This window comes from Arachis ipaensis, chromosome B5, assembly GCF_059453495.1.
Source record: "Arachis ipaensis isolate K30076 ecotype BB chromosome B5, ASM5945349v1, whole genome shotgun sequence".
In the NCBI taxonomy this organism is placed as follows: Eukaryota; Viridiplantae; Streptophyta; class Magnoliopsida; order Fabales; family Fabaceae; genus Arachis; species Arachis ipaensis.
In genome coordinates this window covers 99632813-99639022 of record NC_142440.1, presented here as the reverse complement: position 1 = coordinate 99639022, position 6210 = coordinate 99632813, and the positions used below count along the sequence as shown (strand labels likewise).

The 6210-nt window shown below is 37.1% G+C and overlaps 1 non-coding gene across 1 annotated transcript; it reads left to right on the top strand.

Moving 5' to 3' along the window:
* The first annotated feature begins 2991 nt into the window (after nucleotides 1–2991).
* On the top strand, nucleotides 2992–3099 carry LOC148565139 (small nucleolar RNA R71). Its single transcript, XR_015884460.1, has one exon. It is a non-coding gene; the product is annotated as a small nucleolar RNA R71 (small nucleolar RNA).
* Nucleotides 3100–6210: the final 3111 nt, after the last annotated feature.

Sequence of the window (6210 nt, the reverse complement as noted above, 5' to 3'; positions counted from 1 at the left end):
AAAAGCATTGTCACCACATCAATATAATTAAGCTAAGTTCAAGGATAAATTCGAAACTCATGTACTTCTTGTTCTTTTGAATTAAAACATTTTTCATTTAAGAGAGGTGATGGATTCATAGGACATTCATAACTTTAAGACACAGTTACTAACTACTAATGATCATGTAATGAAGACACAAACATAGGTAAGCACATAACATAGAAACGAAAAACAGAAGAAACAAGAACAAGGAATGAATCCACCTTAGTGATGGTGGCGTTTCCTTCTTGAGGAACCAATGATGTCCTTGAGCTCTTCTATGTCTCTTCCTTGTCTTTGTTGCTCCTCCTTCATTGCTTTTAGATCTTTTCTGATTTCATGAAGGATGATGGAGTGCTCTTGATGTTCCACCCTTAGTTGCTTCCAATAATTGTGTGGAAGAAAATGTATCCCCTGAGGTATCTCAGGGATCTCTTGATTTGCAGTCAAATGTTCTACCACTGAGCTATAGACCCTTGATGGAAGCTTTTGTCTTCCCTTTCCTCTTTCTAGAGGTTTCTCTGGCCTTAGGTGCCATCAATGGTTATGGAAAAAACAAAAAAGCTATGCTTTTACCACACCAAACTTAGAATGTTGCTCGCCCTCGAGCAAAAGAAGAAAGAAGAAGAAGATATGGAGGAGATGGATGGGAGTGTGTATCCGGCCATATGGGTGGGATTGTGTGGGAGAGAGAGAGAGATGTTGAATTTTGAAGGTAGTGGGTGTATGGATGTGAGTGGTAAAGGGTTAATAGGGAAGAGTGTTTGTTGGGAATAGAGGATGATTGAGAAGAGAGAAGAGAGTGAGTGGAGGTAGGTGGAGATCCTGTGGGGTCCACAGATCCTGAGATGATCCTGTGAGGTCCACAGATCTTGAGGTGTCAAGGCATTTACATCCCTGCACCAATTTAGGCATGTAAAATGCCCTTGCACACAACTCTGGGCGTTCAGCGCCAGGTTGGTGCCCATTTTGGGCATTCAATGCCCATTTGCTGCCATTTCTGGCGTTGAACGCCAGAACCATGCTTGTTCTGGGCGTTCAGCGCCAGCATGCTTCCCATTCTGGGCGTTCAGCGCCAGAATCCATGCTCTGTTCTGGCGTTTGAACGCCAGACAAATGCTCCTCCAGGGTGTGATTTTTCTTCTGCTGTTTTTGATTCCGTTTTCAATTTTTATATTTATTTTGTGACTCTACATGATCATGAACCTACAAAGACATATAACTAAGGAAAATATGGTTAGATAAATAGAAATTGGGTTGCCTCCCAACAAGCGCTTCTTTAATGTCAATAGCTTGACAGTGGGCTCTCATGGAGCCTCACAGATGTGCAGAGCTTTGTTGAGACTCTCCAACACCAAACTTAGAGTTTGGTTGTGGCCTCCCAACACCAAACTTAGAGTTTGACTGTGGGGGCTCTGGTTGACTCTGCTTTGAGAGAAGCTTTTTCTGCTTCCTCTCCCTGGTTGCAGAGGGAGATCCTTGAGTTTTAAACACAAGGGAGTCCTCATTCCATTGAAGGACTATTTCACCTCTGTCAACATCAATCACAGCTCTTGCTGTGGCCAGGAAAGGTCTTCCTAGGATGATGGATTCATCCTCTTCCTTTCCAGTATCAAGGACTATGAAATCAGCAGGGATGTAAAGGCCTTCAACCTTTACTAATACATCCTCTACTTGTCCATATGCCTGTTTTCTCGAATTGTCTGCCATCTCTAGTGAGATTTTAGCAGCTTGCACCCCATAGATTCCCAGTTTCTCTATTACAGAGAGGGGCATGAGGTTTATTCCTGAACCAAGGTCACACAGAGCCTTAAAGATCATGGTGCCTATGGTACAGGGTATTATGAACTTTCCAGGATCCTGTCTCTTCTGAGGCAATGTCAGTTGATCCAGATCACTTAGTTCATTGATGAACAAGGGAGGTTCAACTTCCCAAGTATCAATGCCAAATAATTTTGCATTCAGCTTCATAATTGCACCAAGAAACTTGGCAGTTTGCTCTTCAGTAACATCCTCATTCTCTTCAGAAGAGGAATACTCATCAGAGCTCATGAAGGGCATAAGGAGGTTCAATGGAATCTCTATGGTCTCTAGATGAGTCTCAGATTCCTTTGGTTCCTCAGAGGGAAGCTCCTTATTGGTCACTGGACGTCCCAGGAGGTCTTCCTCCTTGGGATTCATGTCCTCCTCTCCCTCATTGGGTTCGGCCATTTTGCTTATGTCAATGGCCTTGCACTCTCCTTTTGGATTCTCTTCTGTATTGCTTGGGAGAGTACTGGGAGGGATTTCAGTGATCCTTTTACTCAGCTGGCCCACTTGTGCTTCCAGATTTCTAATGGAAGACCTTGTTTCATTCATGAAACTTACAGTGGCCTTAGATAGATCAGAGACTAAATTTGCTAAATTAGGAGTATTTTGTTCAGAGTTCTCTGTCTGTTGCTGAGTGGATGATGGAAAAGGTTTATTATTGCTAAACCTGTTTCTTCCACCATTATTAAAGCCTTGTTGAGGCTTTTGATCCTTCCATGAGAAATTTGGATGATTTCTCCATGATGAGTTATAGGTGTTTCCATAAGGTTCACCTAAATAATTTACCTCTGCTATTGCAGGGTTTTCAGGATCATAAGCTTCTTCTTCATAAGAAGCCTCTTGAGTACTGTTGGATGCAACTTGCATTCCATGCAGACTCTGAGAGATCATATTGACTTGCTGAGTCAATATTTTATTCTGAGCCAATATGGCATTCAGAGTATCAATCTCAATAACTCCCTTCTTCATAGGCGTCTCATTACTCACAGGATTCCTTTCAGAAGTGTACATGAACTGGTTATTAGCAACCATGTCAATGAGTTCTTGAGCTTCTGCAGGCGTTTTCTTTAGGTGAATGGATCCACCTGCAGAAGTGTCCAGTGACATCTTTGATAGCTCAGATAAACCATCATAGAATATATCCAGGATGGTCCATTCTGAAAGCATGTCAGAAGGACACTTTTTTGTCAACTGTTTGTATCTTTCCCAAGCTTCATAGAGGGATTCACCTTCTTTCTGTCTGAAGGTTTGAACATCAGCTCTAAGCTTGCTCAGCTTTTGAGGAGGAAAGTACTTGGCTAAGAAAGTCGTGACCAGCTTATCCCAAGAGTTCAGGCTGTCTTTGGGTTGAGAATCTAACCATAATCTAGCTCTATCTCTTACAGCAAAAGGGAAAAGCATGAGCCTGTAGACTTCAGGATCTACTCCATTAGTCTTAACAGTATCACATATCTGCAAGAATTCAGTTAAGAACTGAAAAGGATCTTCAGATGGAAGTCCATGAAACTTGTAGTTCTGCTGCATCAGAGAAACTAATTGAGGTTTCAGCTCAAAGTTGTTTGCTCCAATGGCAGGAATGGAGATGCTTCTTCCATGTAAATTGGAATTAGGTGCAGTAAAGTCACCAAGCATCTTCCTTTCATTATTATTATTTTCGGCTGCCATCTCCTCTTCCTGTTCGAAAATTTCTGAAAGGTTATCTCTGGATTGTTGTATTTTAGCTTCTCTTAATTTTCTCTTCAGGGTCCTTTCAGGTTCTGGATCTGCTTCCACAAGAATGTTCTTATCCTTGCTCCTGCTCATATGACAAAGAAGAAGGCACAGAAAAATAATAATAATAATAGAGATCCTTTATACCACAGTATAGGGATCCCTGTGTGAGTAGAAGAAGAGGGGGAGACAAAGAATGTAATATAATGGAAGAAACACAACTGTGAGGATGGCAGAGATGTGAGATGAGATGTTAGGATATGAATGAATAAATAGAATAAGATGGGGGAGGGATAATTTTCAAAAATTATTTTGAAAAAGAGTTAGTGATTTTCGAAAATGGTTTTTGAAAATTGTTAGTATTTTTTCGAAAACTTTTTTAAAATTAAAAATAAAAATAAGAATAATTAGTTAATTAAAAAGAAATTTTTGAAAAAGAGGGAAGATATTTTCGAAAATTAGAGAGAGAGAGTTAGTTAGGTAGTTTTGAAAAAGTTAAGAAACAAACAAAAAGTTAGTTAGTTAGTTGAAACAAATTTTGAAAAGATAAGAAGTTAGGAAGTTAAAAAAGATATTTTGAAAAGATATTTTTGAAAAAGATAAGATAAGAAGATATTTTTGAAAAGATATGATTGAAATTAGTTTTTAAAAAAGATTTGATTTTTAAAATCTCAATTAATGACTTGATTCATAAGAAATCATAAGATATGATTCTAGAACTTAAAGTTTGAATCTTTCTTAACAAGCAAGTAACAAACTTCAAATTTTTGAATCAAAACATTAATTGATTATGTTATTTTCGAAAATTTGATATAAAAATAAGAAAAAGATTTTTGAAAAATATTTTTGGAATTCTCGAAAATAACTAAGAATTTTGAAAAAGATTTGATTTTTGAAAAAGATTTTGAAAAAGATAATATTTTCAAATTGAAAATTTGATTTGACTCATAAGAAACAACTTGATTTTAAAAATTTTTGAAAAAGTCAACTCAAATTTTCGAATTTGATGAGAGAAAAAGGGAAAGATATTTTTTTGATTTTTGAATTTTTATGATGCAAGAGAAAAACAAGAAAAATGATGCAATGCATGAAATTTTTAGATCAAAACAATGAATGCATGCAAGAATGCTATGAATGTCAAGATGAACACCAAGAACACATTGAATGTCATGATGAACATCAAGAACATATTTTTGAAAAATTTTTAATGCAAAGAAAACATGCAAGACACCAAACTTAGAATTCTTTAATGCTTAGACACTAAGAATTCAAGAATGCATATGATAAACATGAAAAGACACAAAACAAAAAATCATCAAGATCAAACAAGAAGACTTACCAAGAACAACTTGAAGATCATGAAGAACACTATGAATGCATGAAATTTTCGAAAAATGTAAGATGCATATGCAATTGACACCAAAATTTTTAATATGAATTCCAGGAATCTTATGCTCTAAAGCTCCAATCAAAGGGTCAGGCATGGCTTAATAGCCAGCCAAGCTTTAGTATGTGACTCAGACATGACACGCCTGACATTCCTTACATTCAACAGCCAATTGGCTAAGAAAGATAAAGAAGCTCTTCTCTTGAGTATAAGAATTGAGACATGGCTTTACAGCCAGCCAGGCTTTAACATGCTTCATGAAACACTAGAATTCATTCTTAAAAATTCTGAAGCCATAGAATAATTTATTTTTGAAAACATTTTTTTTTTGAAAACAGGTGAGAAAATTTTGAAATATTTTTGAAAAATTTTTGAAAAGAAAACAAAAAGAAAATTACCTAATCTGAGCAACAAGATGAACCGTCAGTTGTCTAAACTCAAACAATCCCCGACAATGGTGCCAAAAACATGGTGCACGAAATTGTGATGTCCAGGCTCGAACAATCCCTGGCAACGTGAGCAACTTGGTACGTGTAATCATGATTACACTTTAATTATGTAAAATTCATGGCTCTTTCTTTCCCTGGTAATGGCGCCAAGAGCTTGGTGCCAATACCATGGTTCACAACTTCGATACAACTAACCAGCAAGTGCACTGGTGATGAATGGATTTTTGATGGTTTAGAATTTCACAAATGAATTCTCGTTGCAAGTATAGTTCCTAAACCAAACAATAATCCTTTCATACAAAAGATTGTTTGTCACAAGTAACAAACCCCTAAAATTAATAACCGAAGTATTCAAACCTCGGGTCGTTCTCCCTAGGAATTACAATGAAGTGTCTTGTTATTGGTTATGGATTGTATTTTGGGGTTTTGGGATAAGAGACATGAAATGTAAATGACAATGAAAATAAACGAACAACTAAAAAGCACTTGGCAAGGTTGTGAGAATTAGAAGTCCTATCCTAGTTATCCTCCTCGATTGTGACCACAATTGTCCATTGCTACCACTTAGTTAACCTCTAATAATGGAGGAAAGTCAAGTGGATGAATCAACTTGATTCCACAAGTCCTAGCCAACTCCCAAGGGAAAGACTAGCTTTAGTGGTATCTAAATCAATTAGCAACTTCTAATTATCAATCAACAAAGACATTAGATAACTCAAGCGTCACTAATTACTCTACCATAGCCAAGAGGAACAAAATCTATACTAAAATCCAACCAAGCATTTCATCAAACACTTGGAAGGCATAAAAGAAAAGCAAAGTAAATTGATAACA